Source organism: Meriones unguiculatus, chromosome 14 (genome assembly GCF_030254825.1).
Source record: "Meriones unguiculatus strain TT.TT164.6M chromosome 14, Bangor_MerUng_6.1, whole genome shotgun sequence".
Classification (NCBI taxonomy): domain Eukaryota; kingdom Metazoa; phylum Chordata; class Mammalia; order Rodentia; family Muridae; genus Meriones; species Meriones unguiculatus.
In genome coordinates this window covers 67,389,949-67,412,174 of record NC_083361.1, presented here as the reverse complement: position 1 = coordinate 67,412,174, position 22,226 = coordinate 67,389,949, and the positions used below count along the sequence as shown (strand labels likewise).

At 46.7% G+C, this 22,226-nt stretch overlaps 1 long non-coding RNA gene across 1 annotated transcript; it reads left to right on the top strand.

Moving 5' to 3' along the window:
- Positions 1–288: 288 nt before the first annotated feature.
- Positions 289–19,218, top strand: LOC132647049 (uncharacterized). Its single transcript, XR_009585334.1, has 4 exons — positions 289–655; positions 14,088–14,150; positions 15,468–15,540; positions 18,724–19,218. It is a non-coding gene; the product is annotated as an uncharacterized LOC132647049 (long non-coding RNA).
- The last annotated feature ends 3,008 nt before the right edge of the window (positions 19,219–22,226 follow it).

Below are 22,226 nucleotides of genomic sequence, written 5' to 3'. Positions count from 1 at the left end.
CGCACCTTTCTGCCCCAGCCCACCTGGGGGCCTTTTTTCTTTGTTTTTGGGCGGCAGGGAGGCAGCCTCAGGAGGGGGTTGGGTCAATTCAAGATCCAATTCCCGCAGTTCTTTAAGAAGTGTTAAATGCTCTCTTTTCTTTTGAAGCAGTTCCCTGAGGGATTTGACCTCCTGACAGAGTTTAGTTTTAGCGTGCTGAGCAGCGTCCTCTACGTCAGAATCAAAATGTTAGGCTGGTGTGCAGAAAGGAGGAGCTTTAATACACGGAAGCGGCAAAGAAGGGGCAGCTGCTGAAGCCGGGAAAGACGGGAGAGGTTGCCAGCCTAGGTTACGGTACCTGGCTTTCTCCTCAAGGGAAGTGGCCTTTTCAGTGAAAGGCTGGTCATTAGGACTCCTGTGTCTGCGAGTGGAGGGCTGTAAGGGAAGGGTAGAGAGAACGGACTGCAGGCTGAACTTTTTTTTTTTTTTTAAAGTCGAATTGTGGCCAGGGACGCCTTTGATTCCCGTACTTGAAAGAAGGGAGACAGGCTGATCCCTGAGTTTGAGGCCAGCCAGGCCTACAGAGCTAGTTCCAGGACAGCCAGGACTACACAGAGAAACCCTGTCTTGAGAAACCAACCAACCCAACCAACCAACCAACCAACCAACCAAATAGGTAAGTTGTGAGACTGGAGAAATGTCTCAATGTTTAAATGTGATGCTGCTTTTGCAGAGGATCCAGCTCGGTTCCCAGCAGCCATGTTGAGAGTCTCACAGCTGCTTTTAACTCCAGCTCCAAGAGGATCCAATACCTCTGGCATCCTTGGACCTTGGCATTCCCACGCACCTACACTCACGTGCACAGACCAACACACAGGCCCCACATACCAACACATGAATATAATTTAAACAGTGAAAATAAAAATAATCAAGTTGCAAGTACACAGAATTAGAGGGTTGGGAATGTAACTTAGTTAACAGAATTGCTTTCCTAATGTGCATAACACTCTGGGTTTGACTACTAGCACTACTAGTATGCACGCATGCGTGTACACACACACACACACACACACTCCCATGGAAGGTTACTGATTGCCTGAGCAGTTATGATATCTGACCCATGTGCAGCTACATTTCCTGCTGCCAACAGAGTCCATGTCCACTGTGTCCATGACACTAAGTGTCATCAGGAGAGCAGTGGACCCATTTGTATCCTTGAACCCCTCATGGCAGCTTCGGGCATGAACCTTTAGTTGCTTAGTTTCTGGGCTGCAGGAGGGAGGATGGCAGATGCTATTTCAGACTGGTGATTGCGCTGAGCGGATGAGGTGCAGAACCTCACAAGTAGGAGCTTGTCGCCTTGGGATCCCAGCTGCATCTACATGTGAGCCCAGGCTAGAGCTCTTCAGCCTGGACCCAGTGGCTGCTTCATGCTGAGCGAGCAGATGGGAATCAAAGCAGAATCCATCCTGGCTTTGTGCCTATCCACACTAGAGAGGAATGTTCCATCAGATACAGGACAAGATGTGGCATGTGTGGGTTAGAGGATGGGGGTGTCCGTGTGGGGGTACCAGTGAGTGTAGAGAGAACAGGGGCGCCCCAGCCTTGGTGAGCCTGGTACCCATTATCTCATAACCATGACTTAGTTAATTTTTGGGCCAGTCTCCTGCTCTTCTCATCTCTGGCCTTTCCCAAGCATCCAATAAACACTCCCTTGAATACTGTTTTGCACACATCTTTTCCTTGCTCTAAAACCACTTATGGCTCCCCATTGCCTTGTCCAAAAGACCTCCTAGCTTTCAGCTTTTGGCCCTTTCCTCCCATTATGACCTGTGCAAACCGGTTCCAGCAGAACCAGGACCCTGAATACATGAAACTCACTCCCAACTCCTGCCTTTGCTGTCACTGCCTGATCCCCTTCTCTCAGCTTTGACTTCCAGTTCAGGTTCACCTGACTACAGGATCATTCTAAACTACTGAGCATTGCCTCTGGGAGCCTCTTCCTGTGTGTGTGTGTACATAACGCGCATGTGTTATGGTACTGGGGATGGAGCCCAGAGGCTCCATGTATACTAGGCAAGCACTCCATTGTGGAGCTACACACCCCAAGCCTGCCTCTAGGGGGGCTGAGGATACATTGATTTGTTTGTCATTGGCCACTCTTAAAATGCCTCTTTTCCCCTCTCTTTTATGATTGTCAGCATTGTGTGGAATCTCTTCTTGGGAGATAAGTTCCTCCTCTGGCTGGTACCAGGGTTCACCCCAAGGTGTCTAGGAAAATTCCAGTTCCTTGAGGATCATTATTGCATGAGACTGATAGCCAAAGGCCGGTGGGTGTTGGTGTTGGTGGTCAAACAGGCTTATAGGTGTGTTCTGTCATACCTGGATGAAAAGTTACTTTAGGTATCTGACCTGAGGTCACACAGCTAGAAAGTGGTGGGGCCAAGACTCCAAGTCAGCTCTGAGCCTGTGGTAGACACCTAAACTGTCTTTTGGTCAAGCCTGCGGCTCTGAGAAGAGCCCTAGATCTCCTGGTGGCCCCAAATCCTGTCTGAATGCCTACCACAGAGTGGGCCTGCATGGTTAATGGAGGGAAAGTAGGGGTTACTGTGAAAGGGATTTCTCTTCAGCTGATAGCAAGCCTGGGGGCTGGGACCGCAGACCACAGGGAGCTGCCCACATTCTGCAAATGGGCCCTTGGAGTTGATCTGCTTCTGGCAAAAGCTCACACTTTAACACAGAAGCTCTGTGCTGCCTCTGACCCCATGCAGAGACCCTGCCATAGTCATCAACTCTGGCCCTAGTTCTCCTGGAGCTGACCTTGAAGGCCACGTCCTTTAAATGTCCACTTGGAACTCATGTCTCCAGAAATCTCGGTGCTTTTTCTATTTCGGTAAGTGGCCCTTGGAAATAAAATTCCAGTTCAAGAACCAGCATCCATCACTACTTGATGAATGACCCTTCTGGGACCTCAGAGTCTGCCCTGCCTATCAGGAAGCCCCATGTTCCTCTCCACCCTCCCCTGTCTGGCAGTGAGAACCATGAATGTGTTCTCAACCCTTACAGCCCTGACAGTACTTCCTGAGGGCTGTGCCTTTCTAAGGGCATCATTTGTGCTAACACCATTCTCACAGCAGTGAAACAAGGCTACCTCCCAACCCCCACTCCCATGCTCACCAGTTTGGCTAGTCTAGTTAGCTAATGTCTTCTAGGGACTTCCTGTTTCTGCTTCCTAAGTGTTGGGATTATAGACACTGGTTACCATGCCCCCCTAGATTTTATGAATGCTGGAGATTTGAACTCTAAATTCTCACACTTGTGTGGTAAGTACTCTGCTCACCAAGTCATCTTCCCAGAACTCAAAATATGTTTTAATGGATAATAACATAAATAATTAAAAAAAATTAATGTCTGGAGAAATGGCACAGTGGGTAAAGGAACTTGCTAACAAACCTGATGAGCTGATTTTGATTCCTGGAATTCAACATGGTAAGAATGAGAGAACCAACTCTTGTAGGTTGCTCTCTCGCTTCTACACATGCTATGGTGCTCGTGTGTATACAGACATTTACACTTACCCCATCCTCCATCCACCACAAAATAAAAAAAAAAACATTTAAAAATAATTTAGGATTGCAAGCAGGGCATGATAGCTCCTATTTGCAATTCCAGTACCTGAGTACTGAGGCAGGAGGACTGCCAAGAGTCTGAAGCCAGTTTGGGCCAACCTGGTTTAGCGTGGGAGGTCCTGTGTCAAAAACAAATGAAAACAAAATTTAAGGCTTCAAAAGGGACACGTTGTCACTCTTTATCCAATAGGTCTAGATCTTTGGATCAAACAACCATGGTGGAAGATAGTCAGGAAAAAGGCCTCGCTTCTGTAGTGGACACTGGACGATGTCTGGGGATGGATGATTGAGCTATTCTTGCCATAGAACAAGGCTGCTTTTGCCAGAAATCAGGTGGGGCTCGGAGCAAGGCTCCGCTGCCTCTCAGCAGGACCAGAAAGATCTAAGCTTACAAGTCCTGGCTACAGTCTATCTTAGGGCATCCTGATACAACTGTAGATAATTTCACTCTCTAGAGATCAGGCTCAGATCCCAGATCTTTGGTCCTTAGTGACCCAGCCTTTCTTGCGCAGGTGGCCAGTCCCAAAAAAGACTCCACACACGATAAAACGTATTCCTCAGTAAAATGCTGTCTGCTCAGCCATCCAGATAGAAGCCCCAGAGGTCTTCAGCCCATGAAGACCTAAACTGCCAGGACAGGGTGACACTGAAACACTGATGGCCTATGTAGACCCCTAGAATGTCTCTGGGCTGTTTCTCTTGACTCTTGCTCTCTGTGGCTATACCTGTATGTACTGAATTAGTTTTCTACTTCTGTCTTCCCCCCACCCCCCGAGGTTTCTATGTGTAGCCTTGGCTGTCTTGGACTCTCTTTTGTAGACCAGGCTGGTCTCAAACTCACAGAGATCCTCCTGTCTCTTCCGCCCCGAGTGCTGGGATCACAGGTGTGTACCACAGCGCCTGGCTGGCTTCTGTCTTAACGAATTCATTCGCAGTCTGAACATCAGTGGTCTGTCAGATCTGTTCCTGTCCTGGCAGACACCTGCAGACCTTTTCTTGTTATCATTCACTAAACAAAACAGACAACAGCTGTTTACATAGCATTTCCATTGAACTCTGTGTCACAAGTTGATTACACAGGAATAGGCTATGTGGATAGGCTATGTGCAGATACTATACATTTTTACACAAGCGGTCTAAGCCTCCTTGGATTTTGGTATCTAAGAAAGGCTCTGTAGCCAATCAATCTCCGTGGATCCTAAAGATGTCCTAAGAGCATACAAGTATATTAGGCAAAATTAGGGTCCTTCACTTTTGGCTGGTAACAAAGAGTGAGCTAGTATCTCAGAAAAACTTGATGCTGAAGGTCAGGGGGGTGGGTACAGTGTTTTTTGAGGCAGAAAACCACACAGAACACAACTGTATCAATCCTAGATGAGGGTCAGAGTAACCTTGTAACATCTTTCAGATACAACATGACACTTTTTATTAATACCTTTAGCAGTTATTTATGTTAATGCTTAGTTTGTACAAACACTGCTTGTTTTGGTTAATACAACCGGGCCATGGTCAGGGTCATGGAAAACTCAGGCCATGTTGCCAAAGTAGAAGTGGTGGTTGAAGGGGTTAGAGGGTTGAAAAATATCTAAACCGACACAAAATGGAGTCAGGACAAGATGGCATCACCTTAGTCACTTTATATATTACAGATGGGAAACTGAAGTTGATTTGAACTTGGACTGTGCTCAGTTAGGACTGGCCCCTCCCCTGTTCCTAGGCTGCCCAATGATCCCTTGGACCTTTGTGGAGGAAATCCCAACAGGGATAATTTATGCATGCATTTCCAAATATATACAAATTGATATCCCCTCCAGGAATATGGTACGGGACCCTGGGTTCTGCACCTGGCCTTTTTGGTGCCCTCTGCCATTATTTTTAAAATGCTGGTGGTGAATTCAAGTCTTTTTGAATGCAAAACTGGTACCTCACTCTCCCAAGGGGCCAGCCCCTGGCCTGGACCCGTGGATGTATTCATTCAGGGCCTCTCATCAATGAGCTCTGAGCGGCTCTTTCTGCCACTCCTCTCTGGCCAAGAGAGATGGAAAAGAACCAACCAATCGTTGGGCCTGGCAGAGGGTTCGAGGATCTGGAGAGAAAAGGGTTTTGTTCTCCACCCACCCCTAAGACTGGCAGGAGTTGGCCTGCTGGACCCTACTGCCTTTCTCTGCCCTCTCTCCAACAGTGCAAATACTTTCTCTTCCTGCCAAGGCCTGATGGCAGCACGGTGGGGGCCTGCGGTGTCCCCCCGAAGGTCCGGCTCCCACGCCTCACCTCCTTTTGATGGCCTTGCGGGGAGCTGGGCAGCTGTGGCAGTCCCTGCCAAAGCTTCAGGACCTGGCCTCCCTGGCACTGGACATCTGCTCCCAAGCTTGGTTGCTGTTGCTGCCCTGGTAGGAACACTCAGTGCTCATGCTCTGCGCCAGCCTACTGCAGATTGGCTCTGAGGCCTGGAGGCGGGGAGTGCTGGCCGGCCAGCTAATGAGCAAGTGTCATTTGTGGCTAAATGTGTATTTATGCCTGGTCCACTACTACAAAGAGCCTCATTTGTGGCTCCCTGTTATTTCCCCCCCGCCCCTGCAGGCACCCCCAGCTTCTTTCTTTCAGAGCTCAGCCTGAAAGCTCCAGGATCCCAGCCCCAAGCAAGCTCTTGGCTAAGGGAGGAGCTGCCTCCTACTATGAACAGGGTGTTTCTCCTGGGGTGCCAGGGTCTCAAGCCAAGGTCAACTCTTTCTGTCCTCTGCTTTGAGGAGGTGTTTCTGGGACTCATTCTCCAGCTGTAAAATGGGCACAGGAAGTAGGTTTGATGAAGATGAAGGTATCCAGCTGAAACAGGGGTGGGCTGCAGCCAAATCTTCAGGGGGCGAATTTTGCTGCAAGAGGGAAGCTAGAGAGTGAAGTTAGTTTGTCTACAGAGGCTGAGGCAGAGGTGTGACCAGCCAGAACAGCCTGGGATACACAGTGAGTTCAAAGTCAGCCTGGGCTGAGGCAAGCTAGAAACAGGGGAGCTGAAGGAGCTCTGAAAAAGGAAAGAAGCCCTTTCGTGCTGACTGATAGTCAAGAATTTCCAGGGAAACTGGTAAAGTCACAGTTGCCTACGGAGATAGGAACATTGTATTCCCCCAGATTTCGCAAACAAAGATGTTTGAACAAGAAACCGTACTTAGGTTCTGAGCTTTAGCCTGTTGTAGTACTTCTCCTTCATCTCTAAATAAAACAGCGCCCCTCATAAAACCACCTAAAAATTCCACTTAAAGCAGGAAATTCTTTAAGATTGGCAAAACAACTAAACCAGTCGAATAGTTTTACTTAACTTTCATCTTTAACTTAACATTTAAGCTTTGCTTAATCATTAACCTTGTGCACGCCATCATCCTTTAAGCAATGGTATCTTAGACAAACCACAAACAGAACTGCGGAGGAATTTTAATTGAGAACATGGCTGTTCTGGCAAGAGATCACATCCAAAGACTTTCTAGGTCTGTGTGATCCGTCTGGAATACAGACACGCCTTTAATCCAGGAGACAGAGGAAAGCAGATATAAAATATTCTGGTATAGAGCAAGTTTCAGGTAAAGAAAAGCTTAGGTCCAGTCGTAGCTGCATGTCTAGCATCCTAGCACTCAGACAGAGGCATGCAGACCTCTGAGTTCTAGTCAGTGCTGTTCAGGAATTCAGTTGAATCCGTGAGTTGAGAGACAGTGCAGTGGAGCTGAGTTCTTGGCAGTTCAGTTCTTGGAATTCAAAGGCAGGTTGAGGAGTTTTACAGAGACAGGTTGAGGAGAGAACAAGCCAGACACAGGTAAAGACAGAATGAGCCAGAGAATGAGAAGGAACCAGAAGATTAGAACATATTGCCAAAGTTGGTATGAGGCCAAGCAGAGCAGTTCAGTCAGAAGTGAGAGGATCCAGTTTGAAGCAGTCAGCTTAGAGAGGAGTTTGAGCCAGCTAGCCAGAGTTCAGAAAGAAGTAGAAAAAGGTGAGCTGAGTTTAACCAGCCATCCAGAGTTCAGAGAGAAGTAGAAAAGGGTGAGCTTATTCATCAGTAAGTCTTAGGCCTATATTTGCTTGTATGGAGGCTAGAAGCTTCCAGGACTGGGCCTAGGTTGGCAGACTGAGGCAGTAAGCCTCCAAAACGACATTTACGGTCAGGCAAATAAAAGTGACTTTAACATAAACTCATGGGGTTTGTTTTTGTTTTTGTTTTTGTTTTTTTGTTTTTGTTTTTTTTAAATAAAGACAATGTAAAGACACCTAAGTGGGCCAGTGAGCTGTCTCAGTGGGTAAGATGTCTGCTGCTGACCCTGATGACTTGACTTCCACCCCTGGCTCCCTCTGCTGGCTGGTTTTATGTCAACTTGACACAAACCAGGGTCTTCTGGAAAGAGGACCTCAGCTGAGAAACATGTTCTCGCCAGGTTGCATTGCCTACTGGCAAATCTGTAGGGCATCTTCTTAAATCATGACTGATGTTTGAGGGTCCAGCTCACTGCGGGTGGCGCCACCCCTGGAGGAGCAGCCCTGATTGTAACAGGAAGCAGACAGAGCAAAACCCGGGGAGCAAGCCCCAAGCAGCACTCCTTCATGGCCTCTGTATCAGCTCCTGTTGGGGCTCCTGTCCTGACTTCTCTCGGTGATGGACTGAAATAAACCCTTTCCTGCTCAAGTTGCTTTGGGTTGTGGTGTTTTTATCACAGCAATGGAAATCCTAACGGAGACAAACCCAAATGGGGAATGGGAGATCCAACTCCTGCAAGTTGTCTTCCCTCCTCCGCATGTGCGAATGGCAACGTCTTTTGTCATCTGACACCCTGATGACCCTATGTGGGAATCTCCAGTACCCTCCTCCTTCAGAGTCCTACATTCTGGGAGTGACAGTCCCGAACTGCTCCCCAGCACCTCCCAGGCCAGTCTGCACAGCTGCTGTGCAGGTCCTGGGGGAGGGTCGGGGAGGCTGAGGCAGTGACACTGACTTGCTGTTGCCATTCAGGTCCACACTTGTGTGAGAGTTTGACTGATGTCACACCACTCCATTCTCACTACATTCTGAACTATGGGGTCTTCCTCCTTGGCACTCCCATTGCCTAAGAGGCCCCCAGCCACTTCTTCCAGGAAAGGGATTTCCCAGGAAACAGAAGACACTAACCTCTGTACAAGGGGGTGCAGTGAAGATTGCCAACGTGATCGCTCCCTTATTAGGGGAAAGAGAGAGGAAATATCCAGGGGCATCTGGAAGAGTCCAGAGCAGAGAGAAAGGAGAGCAGCCTGGATATGGCCAGGGCTAGGGAAGTGTAAGACTGGGAGAGAATAGTGGAGATAGAGAGATAATAGGACATAAAAAAAATTGAGTGTAGTGGGAGACACAAGGGAATGAAAGAAAGAGTGGGTGGACAGATCATGTTGATTATAAGAAGGGGTGGGGTGGGGGAGAAGGAGTAGGATGCTAGCATGGACTTAGACATGTATAACAGGTACTGAGGGAGCCTGGAGGCAGGCACGGGCTTTGATATGCTGATAGGTGTCATAGGTAGCCGTATGTCCCTCTGCCAGAGGTAAGGGAAATGACTCCTTTGGCAGATGAACATCTGTTTCACAAGTTCCAGAGGAGTGCTGGCTCTTATCTAACCACACAGAAATCCTTCTGTAGTCCAGGTTGAGCTCATTTCTAGACACATGGATATCCTGAGACCTAGAGTAACCCCTTTCCCTTGCACATCCCAATGGCTCTCTCTCTCTCTCTCATGTGTGTGTGTGTGTGTGTGTATGTGTGTGTGTGTGTGTGTATGTGTGTGTGTGTGTGTGTGTGAAGCAACCCAACATTGTCACCAGTGGCCTGAGCAGTACCCTGTCACTTTAGGGATTTCCACACTCAGATAAAGCTAGACATTTTTCTTTTTTTTTTTCCTTTTCTTTTCTTTCTTTCTTTCTTTCTTTCTTTCTTTCTTTCTTCCTTTTTTTTTTGTATTAGGAACAGTCACAATTCTCTCTTGTTCTACCTGCATTGAAATGTTCAACTAATTTGGAGAAGCCGTGATGAACATTAGACGTTATTTTTCCTACTCAGTTGAGCTTCGTATTTGTCCATTCATGGATGAGCGGACAAGGAAAAAAGTGGCACAAGTACAGAATTGAATACTGTTCAGCCCTAAAAACAATGAGACCCTGCAAAAGGCCCCAATATGAACGAGCATGGAGCACATTATAAAACTCAGATACAAAAAGACAGATACAGTGTCCACTTGCTTCCAGGTGGGACCTGAAGCAGCTGGTTTTGTAAAAGTAAAGTGATGACTGCCAGAAGCTGGAAAGGGTGGGGAGGAAGTGTCTGTGTGTGGGGAGGGAGGATGTAACGTCTCTTGACTTTTGCTGGCAGGAGTTTCAGCTGCCAAGCACATGGCTAAGAGCTCATCTATTATTGGAAGCAAAGCAGAGGAGTGTTCCTTGAATTAGGAGTAGGAGATAAGGGGCTGAAGGCTGAAGACTTAAAGGGGCGGGGGTGGGGTGTGGAAGAAGGTATTTAACTTCTCGGCAGGAATTGCTTGGGATAGTTTTGCTCTGTTTGAGACGAAGTCACACTATGGCAGCCTGGGATGACCTGTAACTTTCAGCAGTCCTCCTGCCTCAGCTTCCCAAGTGCTGGGATGGATTGCATTTGGGGGTTATGTATCACCTTGCCTGGCTTGATGAACCAAGAATTAGTCCCTTTTTAAAGGAAACTGATAGACTGACTCTAGGCTAATCAAGATCTGAACCACGGTGCTTCTGTAAGTTATTGAACACGTACTGTATGCTAGGCAGTGATATCACAGAGACAAAATAAACTTCTGTGCTTTTGATGTTCCTCCTTGTAGTATCAACTCTGTGAGAAACATGCAAGTCAGAGAGAATGGGAAGAGATTACCCCTGGGTCAGCCTGTGGCCAGCTTGATGAATACCAGGCCAGTCATTGTCACCTGAGGGTCAGCTACCTAGCTTGGTGCTCTGCTGTGGCCTTGACATTCTTAATAATTTCTGAACAAAAAGTCTTGCATTTTCATTTCATACTGAGCCTATAGGATCTAGCTGGTCTTGTTATACAATGGCAGAGTCAGGTTAGGCTAGTTCTGAGTGGCAACAGGAGTGGAGAGCAGACACAGCTCCACGCTGGCACCTACAGCAGCCTCCTGGACTCTTTCCCAAGTCCTCTTCCCATGTGCATCCAGGATCTCTAACTTCACTGCAGACATCAGCATGAGTCAATAGGAAGCAGAGTTAGATTTTTCCCTTTCCTTTCCCTCCCCGTCCCTTCCTCTTTTTCTTTTCTTCTTTCCTCCTTGAGTCCAAAGACTCAAACCCAGCAATTTACCAGTGCTGGACAAGCTCTCCCCACTGAGCTACATCCGCAGCCCAGAGCTAGCGTTTACTAAGAGATATTAACATATACTTAGGCACCAGTATTAATTGATAAGTGATGACTTCGATTGTTCTCTGTCACTGAGATAAAATAGCATGACCAAAAGCAACTTGGAGAGTTAGATCAGAATTGACTGAGGCAATATGAAAGTTAAAGATGGGGCTGACCTCACAGGAAAAAGGCTGTCATTTATTAGAACAGTGAATGACAGTGGTCACTCTGTGGGAAAGGAAACAGTGCACCCAGGCACGACAGGCTTGAGGGTTTTAAAGGGTAGAGAAAGGATTTGTTTTGGAGGTGGAAAGTTCCATGTGTAGACCTGTTCCCTGCCACTTCCAGAAGTAAATGCCAATGGATATGCGTACTTCCTTGTCAGGAGTTTCTCAGCTTGCCTGAGGCTTTTTGTTTTATGTGATTGTCCTTTCATTCTAGACCAGATAAAGTGTGTGTGTGTGTGTGTGTGTGTGTGTGTGTGTTGGGTGGGTGTGGGGGGACATGGTGCATCTGTCTGGCTTCCTTCTGCTAGCAGACAGGGCATGGTTTGGGAGTTTTTGCATCTGGAGTGACGCTAAGAGAAGCATTGCTTTTATTTATTCTGTGTGGTGGCCTTAGTGATATCACTAATTTGATCCAGGAGGAACTTGTGTGAAAAGTTTAAAAGACAGGTTAAAATTGTTAAGTATGCGGATAAAGAGGGAAAGAGAAGTGATGGAATCAGGGAGAAAGACTAAGTAGATGGATATTGTGGTTGGTAGCAGTGTTTTTCTTCCTGCTCCCATGGCTCCCTGGAAATAATGACTCACAAGACTCGAAGTATTATTTACAAATACCTGGGCTATAAGCTAGGCTCTTCTCTGACTAGCCCATAACTTAATAACGTATTTATAATCTACATTCTGCCATGTGGCTGGTTCCACGTGCTCAGGCACCTCCTCACATCTTGCCAATTGAATCTCTCATGCTCTATCCCAAAATCCCTTCTGCCTGCCAGATGTCCCACCTCCTATTTCCTGCCTCAGCTATAGGCCACTAGATGTTTATTGACAGGTGATGCTTCCACACAGATACAAGAGAGTTCTTCTACAAAGGGAGTTTGGGAGTCCCCCTAAAATCTACCCTCTCTCTCTTCTGGGGCTGGTTCATAAAAAAAGTCTTTGAAGTTTGTTTCCCCTTATTTAGGGTTGATTAGCAGAACAAGCACAGGATGGCTAGTTGGTTCATAGCTGTGACTACTGGTTGGCCTTGAAGTCATCATCAGGATGCTCTGTTTTCAGGGAGTGGGGAGTGGGAGGAGAGTGCTGTCAAGGCCTTGCATTTAGGATGTCAGGCTTTTGTCCCAGGAGAGGAAGAAGTCAGGCATTTTGAAAGTTTACCATCTTCATGACTTAGTGTCCTCTACCCTCCCCCCACCCGTCTGCCTGTCAGGAAATCTAACTGCTGTTCCTTCATTCCCTTTTTCAGAGGGCACCTGAACATTTAGGGGTTTTAGGGTACAGATTGCTCTAACTGCTTTGAGCTGACCAAGGGGGAGATGCAGGAAGGGCAGAAATCAGAGTGCCTTAGAAAAGAGTCCATCAAAGAGGCTCCGATAAAACTCAACATATGGTGAGGATCCAGAACATGAGCCAGCCCTGGGATGACGGGACGCACCCGTAGAGAGTGTTGTGTGAGGGAGGCACGTCTGTAGCGTACAAAAAGTGAGACTGTGAGTGTGCTAGTGCTATTTTCATTTTTACTGGGTGTGTAGATAAGAGAATAGTTTGGGCAGTTTTGCCCTTGCTGGAGGAAGAGAAGATGCAAGAAAAACATCCAAAGAACCCTGGCAGGTGTCTTAGTTAGGGTTGCTCTTGCCATAACGAAACGCCAGGAGCAAAAGCAAGTTGTAGACTGGATACTAGTCAGAATGCACTGAATGGAGTCTTTATGGCCTCCCTGAACAAGAGAACAGGAAAATCCCCATGGTTACAGAACACTTCAAAGGATGTGCCACAGTCCCCTGGGACCTGGTTGACCTTAGGGGGCAATGGAGAAAATATTCTTCCTTATAATTCCTCTAACCATAATAATATGGACCTCCAAATATAGTTATTGAACACCCAGAAGGCCAGTTACACAGTCTGGTATGTTTTGTTTATTTGTTTTGTTTCAAGACAGAATTTCTCTGTGTAGCCCTGGCTGTCCTGGAACTCACTCTGTAGACCAGGCTGGCCTTGAACTCATAGAAATCTACCTGCCTCTGCCTCCCAAGTGCTGGGATTAAAGGTGTTTGCCACCATTGTCCAGCCAGTCTAGTAGTATTAACCACAGTGTAATATTTTTTAAACCAAACACTTCTAAATAAATTGTATGTCCATTTTAGCCAGTTCTTATAATTGTTGCTGTTTGGCCTTAGAAACATTAATACCATATATGTCACCTCTAAGTCTTATCCTTTTCATGCATTAAATAAATAACCCTGAACTTTATAGTTTGCATAAACTTTCTAGTCATATTTTCCTTTCTGGAAACACCCAGCCACCTTAATCTTCACACACATAAATCCTTCTTTACTAAATGAAAGTCCATGCCTGAATCCTTTTAGAAATGTAAACTGTTTTTTTTTTTTAAATAGTATTAGACATACTGGCATTATAAACAAATTTGCTATCTGTTATGAGAACTGTTTCTCTTGGCCGTGGTGTATGGAGGGACAGACTAAACAGTGTCTCTCCCTTCCTCATAAAGTTCCAATGACAATCTAAAGTGTGAGTTCTCCCTGGGGCACTGACGAGCCTATTGGGTTTACCCTCGGAGAATGCTAAGAGGGATCCAGAATGCTCACACTGAAGAGCCTTCACCCAGTATTATGATGGCTTTTCCCCAGGCACCCAGGGAGCAATCCCTCTCTCTAGCCTTCTCCAATGAGCCACCCTAGGTCCTCCATAAGACTATGTAGAAGATTGGCCGGGATAGCCAGACCGTTGTCTCCATCTGTGAGTGGTGTTAACATCGCTTCAGGCTGGCACAGCTGCAGGTGTGAAGATGTTTCATTCAGAAAGGTAGGACAGAAGCCCTGAATTCCAACACGTAGACGCTGTTTTCTTTTCCAGAAGCTACATAATGCTTTACGTCCCTGTTTGCGGTGATGTGAACTAAACTTCTCTGGTGCTGAGGTGAGTAGGACATCAGCACATCTCAGATAGGAGCCCGAGCTATTTGCTAGTTGGTGAATTGTATGATAGTTGATGAGAGAATACCAGGCCCTTGGCCTGACCTAAGCTCTTAAAGTCTCTGTCAGGGCATGGGGAAGGAGAAAGGTACACAATGATCTGGGTGAAACAGAGTGGGGAGGGAGCTTCTCTGCCTTAGGGTTTCCCGGATGTGCGTGTCCATTTCCTTAATCTGTAAACACATATTGCGTTTTAAAAATCCAGATAGGAAGCAAGCATGGTAAGCACTCCAAATGATTTTATTTAAAGAGGACAATCTAGATTGGGAGAATGTCCTCCCAACTTACCACATGTAAATTGGGCTTGTGTCACGGTAATCTAGAGGATACTAACCATAGAAAACAAACAAGCAAACAACTGGGCGTCCAAAAGAACTCAGAAGCTGAGAGCATTGGATTGTTCTTAACCTCTGTTATTGTAACTGAAAGGAAAAAGCAAAAGCAAGAGTACCCATAGTGCCATGAGGCAGACACATCTAGAACCAAGGAGTATTGGTGGTGGGTGGAAAGCAGCGTTCTACCTCAGTTAGAGGAAATCAGGCCTGGAGGGACCAGACAGAACTGGCATTAAGATCCAGCAGAGCCTGCATCCCCATTCTCCTGGGCATTGGGCTGATCCTGGCTCAGCTGCAGCAGATGGCCGATGGCGGCGGCTTGTCCAGCACTTGGCAAGTTATCCTTTGAGTCCCTGTTAGGCTCCGTGCTTCAGTGATGTTCACCTCTGGGCCGCCACATGTGTCAAAATGTTTGTTTCCTTTGTAGGAGGCAAATGTTGGAGGAACCTGGCTGGGAAAACTCTTTGGTTTCCTCTAGAAACCAGTAAATATGTTATGTAAACATTGTGTTAAAATTAAAACAAACACAAAAAAATTAAAGAAAAATAAAAAGGGCTGTAGTGATCCCCGATGGCTCAGTAGGACCAGGATGTTTTATAGGCACTGCCATTTTGGTTTATGCCAGGTGGTGGCAAAGTCACGCAGCATTTGCCTTCTTCATGATATTATTAGCCAAGATGACAGTTAAGCCACATGTCTGCTTCTTGCTTGTGGCAAATTCAGCCAACTAAATGTAGACTATGTTACTCTTGTTTGTTTGTTTTTGTTTTTTAAAAAGATACGTTAGTTAGTTAGTGCTGATATAGGAGGATAAGGTAGGGCTACTTGGGAGACTGAGGACAGCCCTGAGCAGGGTGGACTGCAGTTTGTCAGACGAGACCACGAAGTGACCAACTCTGGGATGGTTTCTCTGGCTTCATTCTCAGGAAGATTCAACTGAGCACAAACAAGCAATGGATCTGCAAACTGGACAAGTGACTTCAGCTCTACAAACCACAGGTGAGGGATCTCCCTCCTTACAGCTGCAGACTCTGGACTACCCTGGGGGCTGTCCTGTTAAAAGAATTGTTTGTTTGTTTTGTTTTTCAAGACAGGGTTTCTCTGTGTAGCCTTTGGCTGTCCTGGACTCACTTGGTAGACCAGGCTGGCCTCAAACTCACAGAGATCCGCCTGCTTCTGCCTCCCCATGTACTGGGATTATGTACCCAGCACTAAAAGGATTTCTAAGACTCATTTTTTTTTTTTTTTTTAAAGCAACTGGCATAATAGGATGATTCCTGAGATACACCGGGTAAGGTTAGAGCTGATAAGGTGAAACTCTGGGGTTACAAAAGAGTTATTACATGTCTTTTACTATAAATGGAGTTTATGGTCTTTTGTGAGATTCCCTGAAAATTGCAGGATTATAGCTAGGAAAAAAGAAAAATCACGCTTGATCATGTTTGCTTGGACCTTAGCATGCTCATCTGCACTCATGCCACCATGAGTGTTTCAAATCTCAACTGAAATCTTTCAATATTTTTTCTTTCTTTCAATCTTTCTTTCTTTAGAGAGACAGGGTCTTGAACTCACCTAGATCCACTTGCCTCTGCTTCCCCAAGTACTGGGATTAAAGGCATATGATTTGCCACCATGCCTGGATTCTGAAATATTATTATAGAAAAGGAATAGTAGACTGGGAGATACCTCAGTGGGTAAGAGTGCTAGCTGTGCAAGCATGGGACCTGAGTTCGAATCCTCAGGTCCTTGTGCTGGAAGGTTTTTGTTTGTTTGTTTTGTTTTGATCCTTTTGAGAGAATGATCTCTGTACATAGCCCTGGCTGTCCTGGAACTCACTCTGTAGCCCAGGCTGGTGTCAGACTCAGAGATCTGCCTGCCTATGTCTCCTTTGCTCTGGCACTGAAGGTATGTGTCACCGTGCTCAGCCTGTACTGGGATTCTTGAACTGTCAGTGAGTGAGAGTCCTCAACCAGACTCTGGGGTAAGGGTGTCCTTTTCCTTCCCGTGTCCCTGGCTTTCTTTTACTGTCCTGCCTCAGGAAGACCCTAGACCCGACATTACCTAGTATTACCTTGATCAGTGACGCTTGAGGGAGCTGTGGTGGAGGTTGGGGAGGGAATTCTTGAAGAGACCTTGGTGCTGATGATTCTCCCCTCTCTCCTTCTCTCTTTATGGAGGGACGGCCAATGTGCATGCCTGTGTTTTATCATTCTAAAACTCACTCTTTTGAGATAATGTCTCTCTGTGAACGTGACTCTGGCCTGGTGGCCAGCAAGCTGCAGTGATCCTACTGTCTCTCCCGCCCCGACAACACAGGACTTTTGACATGGGCTCTGGAAACTTGAACATCAACCCTCATGCTCTTATTGGATGGGCTGTTTCATATATATCTCTATGGAGTTTAGTCTCTAACTGGCTGGATCCTCCTGCCCTACCTTTACATGCCCAGACATAAAGGTCTCTGGAAAAGGGAACCTCTCCCCTGCACCCTCCCAACCCCCTTCACTCCTCCACCCCTGCAGAGGGAGAGGAGGATGCCTCTAATGAAGTGCGCTTTCTACCTTTACAAGTGGCTGTTTGAAAGCCTAAAGCTGTGGTTTCGTGTTCAAGTGCGAGTGTATACGTGCGTGCGTGCGTGCGTGCGTGCGTGCGTGCGTGCGTGCGTGCGTGCAGAAACAGAGAGATCAACCAACGACCTTGCACTCTGCCATCTGGAAAGGACTCCCCAGGCGAGTAACTTGGGCTGCAGCACTTGGTAAGAGAAGGATGGATTCTGGCTCATGAACCTTGTCACAGGCAGTTTCTCTTCTAAGGCTAGGAGAGTGAGACAGAAAGAAAAACAAAAACAGAAGCAGAACAGGACTAGGAGGAGGAATATCCCCAAGGGCCCCGAGAGCAGGTTTTAGCATATTAAACAGTGTTAAGGAAGGAGTAACGGCTTTAAGCCTGCTGTAAATTAGAGGGCAAACTACTATCGGGAGAGAAAGATTTTCCCTCTACCCTTTTAGGATTAGTACCTGGGCACCTACAAAGTGAGTAGACAAAAGAGAAATTATTAAGAGAGGTTTACTCATGTGTGTATCAATCAGCTATAACTGTAACACAATACTCAATGTAACCAACTTTATAAAGACAAAATGTTTACTTAGTTCATACTTTGGAAAGCTGAAAGCCCAAGATCAGAAAGCAGGGTTCAAGAATGGACAGAGGGCCCCAGTTTGGCCTCTGGTGCTAAGGATGGTGGATAGTGGCCCATCAAAGCAGAAACACGTGTGTTAGAGAAAGCTTACACCAGCAGACAGAAGTCACAGAGGGACCAGGATCCCACAGTTCTTTCCAGTGGACACCCCACATGACCCAAGGGCTTCCCACTAGACCCTACCTCCTAATGGAACTATTCTGGGACCAATCCCTTAACCTCATAGTATCTTAGCACATACTCATGCCATTCCTAAACCATACCAAGTGCTTAGAACCTGGGGCTTAGGGACTGGAGAGATGGCTCAGTGGTTAAGAGTAATGACTGCTTTTCTAGAAGACCCAGGTTTGATTCCCAGCACCCACATGGCAGCTCACAGCCATCTGTAACACAATGCCTTCTCCTAGCCTCCACAGGCACCAGGCATACATGTAGGCAAAATACACATAGACATAAAACAGAATAATAAAACAATTTATAAAAGAATACTGCCGTGATTTTTAATGCATTGCTCCCAAAGCATGTATCATAGAGTTCATTATCAGTGCCAGAGTGTTGGGTCTGACGGGGTGTGCTGCAATCAGATCACTAGGACTTAATCTTCGTGATCACTTTCATGCTGACTGTAAAAGGGCTTGAGCTGCAAGTTCATTCTTCCATTCTTGCTCCTGTCCCCTTTTCCTTTCTCTCTCCCTCTCCTTTCTGTCTCTAGCCTTTTCTTTCTTTCTTTCTTTCTTTCTTTCTTTCTTTCTTTCTTTCTTTCTTTCTTTGTATTTGTGTGTATCTCTTTTCTTTCTTTCTCTCCTTTTTCAATATTTAAGGCAAAATTTATGAAGAAGGTATATAGAAGTTAATGTTCTATCATATTTTTAAATGTCCTTTAGGGGAGGAGGCACAAGCATTTAAATAGCTTAAACGTTCTTTTTAAAGCCTTAGCCATTATAAGGTAACGTCTTTCTTTCTCTCTCTGTCTCTCTCTCTAGCACTTTTGAAATCTCCTTCTCTAGCTCTCCAGTATTTCCTGTACTCCACCTCCACCATGGAATGATGCAACAAGAGAGCCTTCCCCAGCAGGACTTTGACCTGGAACCCCAGCTCTAGTAGTGTCAGAAAAACAACAACAGCAAAAAAACACACCATTTCGGATATTCTGTTCAGCAGGAAATGGATGAAGGGATGGGGAGAGAGGAACAAACAGGAAAGAGATGCCGTTTTGGAAAGACCGCTGGGGATTTTAGGAGAACAAAGAGGAAGGAGGCGGCAAGTTTGGGACTATTTGTCTGAACGGCCATGAAAAGTCTTTGTATCTTCAGGGCCATAAACTAACCCCAGGAGGGATTTACAGTGGGTTTGACCTTCATATCTTTACTGGGAGTAGAGCTGCTGTCAGAGAGAATGCATGTGAGTCCTTGTTTTTCAGAGCTTTCTGATTCTCTGCAGATAAAGAGAGAAGAAAGCCTTTCTGCAGCTGGTATATCTTAGATGTCCTCCCTTCAAAATCAGGATTGTGCAAACACAGCGGGTGCCTGATGGCCACCCTGAACAGCTGGCACTTCTCAGTCAATATCTGTGAGTGAGTGAATGAATGAGTGAATGAATTAATGAATGAGTGAGTGAGTGACTAAGGAACACTCGGAAGGGAGGTAGGGTTGGTATGTGCTTTGTAGTTAAGCAGATGAAGTCCAAATTCCCCTCTCTGGTGAGGTGACCTCACAGTGCTAGGCTAGGCTTCCCTTGTGTAAGAGCCTGCAGAGGTTGCACAGGCTAATCCATTCACCAGATGGGCTCCTGCACTCCCCTGACATCTGCTGGGGTGGGGTGGGGACGGGACTCAGCAGCTGATTCCTAAGAGGATTGAGGCCACAGCCAGGGCGCAATAGGTTTGGAGGGAAAAGTCTGAGATTGCAACTCAGTTCATCCATCAGCTTTGGGTTTTTTGAGAGATGAAACCAGAAAGCAAGCGTTGGATAGGTTCTCCTGGGTTGCTGGGTTTGGAAAGGAGCATTTAGCAGGAGAAAGAAGACAGTTCTGCAGCACATCAGAGGCCTTTGCACTGAGAGACTCCCGCACCCTCCCTGCAAGGCCCTTCCAGCTGGGAGTGAGAGGGAGGGGGGACTGGTGAGGCTGGACGCTGGGTGAGTCAGTGAGTGAATGATGGTTAGCAGCAGCCCTTCAGGGTCTGTGCCCCCTTGCCTACCCCAACCCTGCCCAATCTAGATTCTTTTTGAAGTCCACGGCTTGCAAAGTCCCTGGTTTTGAGTTCAAAGAGAGAACTCGGTGTTCTTCGTGAAGTGGCCTCTGTCTGGGCCCAGACAAGATGGGTTGTCCAGATGTTCAGCTGGCCCAGCTAGAACGGTGCTGGGCAGAACTGTATTAAAAATAGATTCTCCTAAGGCATTTCTTCCACGATCTTCCCCTCTGTGGAGTTAATGTGTGAGCCTGCTTAGCATCTTTCCCTTTTCACAGCAAATACAGACCTTGAGAAGTCTGCTGGGTCATGGATGGCTGGAAGAGGAGAAGACAAAATACCACTCTCCTCTTTTTTTTTTTTTTTTTTTTGAGATAGTGTCTCTAGGTAGCTCTGTCTCTTGTCTGGCCTGGAGTCGGTGTAGACCAGGCTGTTTTTAAACTCTTGGCAATCCTGACTTTATATCCCGAGTGCTAGGATTCCAGGCATGTACCATCATGGCAAGCTAAGGAGGCAATTAAATTATTGTGTGTGTATCTGTGTGTGCACATGTGTGCAAGCATGTTTGTGTGTGCATGTGCATGCAGCACACATGGGTACAGTTGCTCTCTGAGGACAGAGGCCTCAAGCTCCCATGGAACTGGAGTTATAGGCAGTTGAGAGCTGCCTATTTAGGTTCTGGGAATCAAACTCAAGTCCCCGGCAAGTGTGGAGCATACTCTTAACTGCTGAACTATCTCTCCAGCCCCAAGGAGTCAGCTTCTGACGGAATAAAACAAGCATGTCTGGGCAGCAGCTCAGCACTGTCATCAGGCAGGTAGTACCTGGACTCCAAATTCAGGTCTTAGGCTCAAGATCTTTCTTTAAGCATTCCTGGATGCCTGTTGCAGAATGGCACACCCTGGAGGGAGAAAACACGTTGGGTACCTCTTCCTGGTGAGTGGGAAGCCACAGGCTGGTTCCAGGATTACTCTGCCAGGCATTTAGAGAAGGAAATTAGTCAAGACTTGAGGAACCATCTAAAATCATTCTGGGTGGGACAGTGGTCAACAGAATCATCCCGGGCGATATGGAAAAATCACACAAAGAAAGCTCAGAAGCAGCCCGTTTCAGTGAGAAAACTTTTTTATTTTTCATTTTTTTTTTCTGCTTTTAAACTGACGCGTGTTTATTCCCTGGCACTGGCCTCTGGACCTTGGCCTCTGGCTTAGAAACAAAAGGAGGTTGTTTGGTCCCTGGGCCTGCATTCGCTCACAGACTATGATGTGTACCCCGGGCATATGGTTTGGGGAGTCGGTGTACTCTTGGAGGGATGCGCACAGGGCTCTTTTACTCAAGCTTAGCCCGTGCCTGTGTTTGACAGTGCTGTGGAGGGAGGAGCCTAGGGTCTGAAAGCCTCCTCCCTCTTCTCCATGGAGAAGAGGAAGTAGGCCTCTGAGGTCACGTGTCCTCACAGACACAACTTCTTCTTGACACAGGTACTTTGGTCCAGCCTCCAACACAGGGATCTCGCTACCACATCTGCCTCTTCTTACCTCCCTTCCTCCCTCCCTCTCTTTCTCTGAGGCAGGGTCTCTATATAGACCAGGCTAACTTCAGCCTTGTGATTCTCCTGTCTCAACCTCCCAGATGCTGGAGCTACAGAGATGTTCATAACCATGCCAGCTACTTCTGCTTTCCTATTAGGTCAACACCGTGGCTCTGGACCTACTCTAGCGAACAGCCCTTTCATTCATTCAGCACCTATTTGGGAAGGTGTTTTCTTTGTACTGGCCACCACGCATCGCTGTGCACAAGGAGATCACTGTTGTGGGGAAAACCAACAGGCAGCAGGCAGTTAATTTCGGTAGATTTCATCTACCTCTTTGCCAAGCAGAAGCTGGGTGGCCTCTTCCATTCCTGTCCTGCCTGACCCCACATACCCTACTCATCGGCACAGCGTAGCGCCTGGCTGGTTCTAATTCTGAAACACATGTGGCATTCACTGTCTCTCTCTCTTTTTTTTTTCTGCTCTCTTTTTGCCAACCCCACTCCTTTCCCTCCTGTACCCAAGTAACCACCGTGTCTCTCCTGGACCAAAGCACTGACCTCCTTGCTAGGCTCTGGGCTTCTGTCCTGCCTCCCCAGAGCCCCTTTCCCACATTAACCACAGGGAGGGCTCATTTGAAACTAGCAACACTCACCTTTTTAATCCATTTCAGTAGATTTTTTCCAAGTTTTTATTTTTGAAATTAGTATATATTAATTGTGCAAATCAATGAATTTTCTTAGGACATTTTCATATGAGTATAACATCTT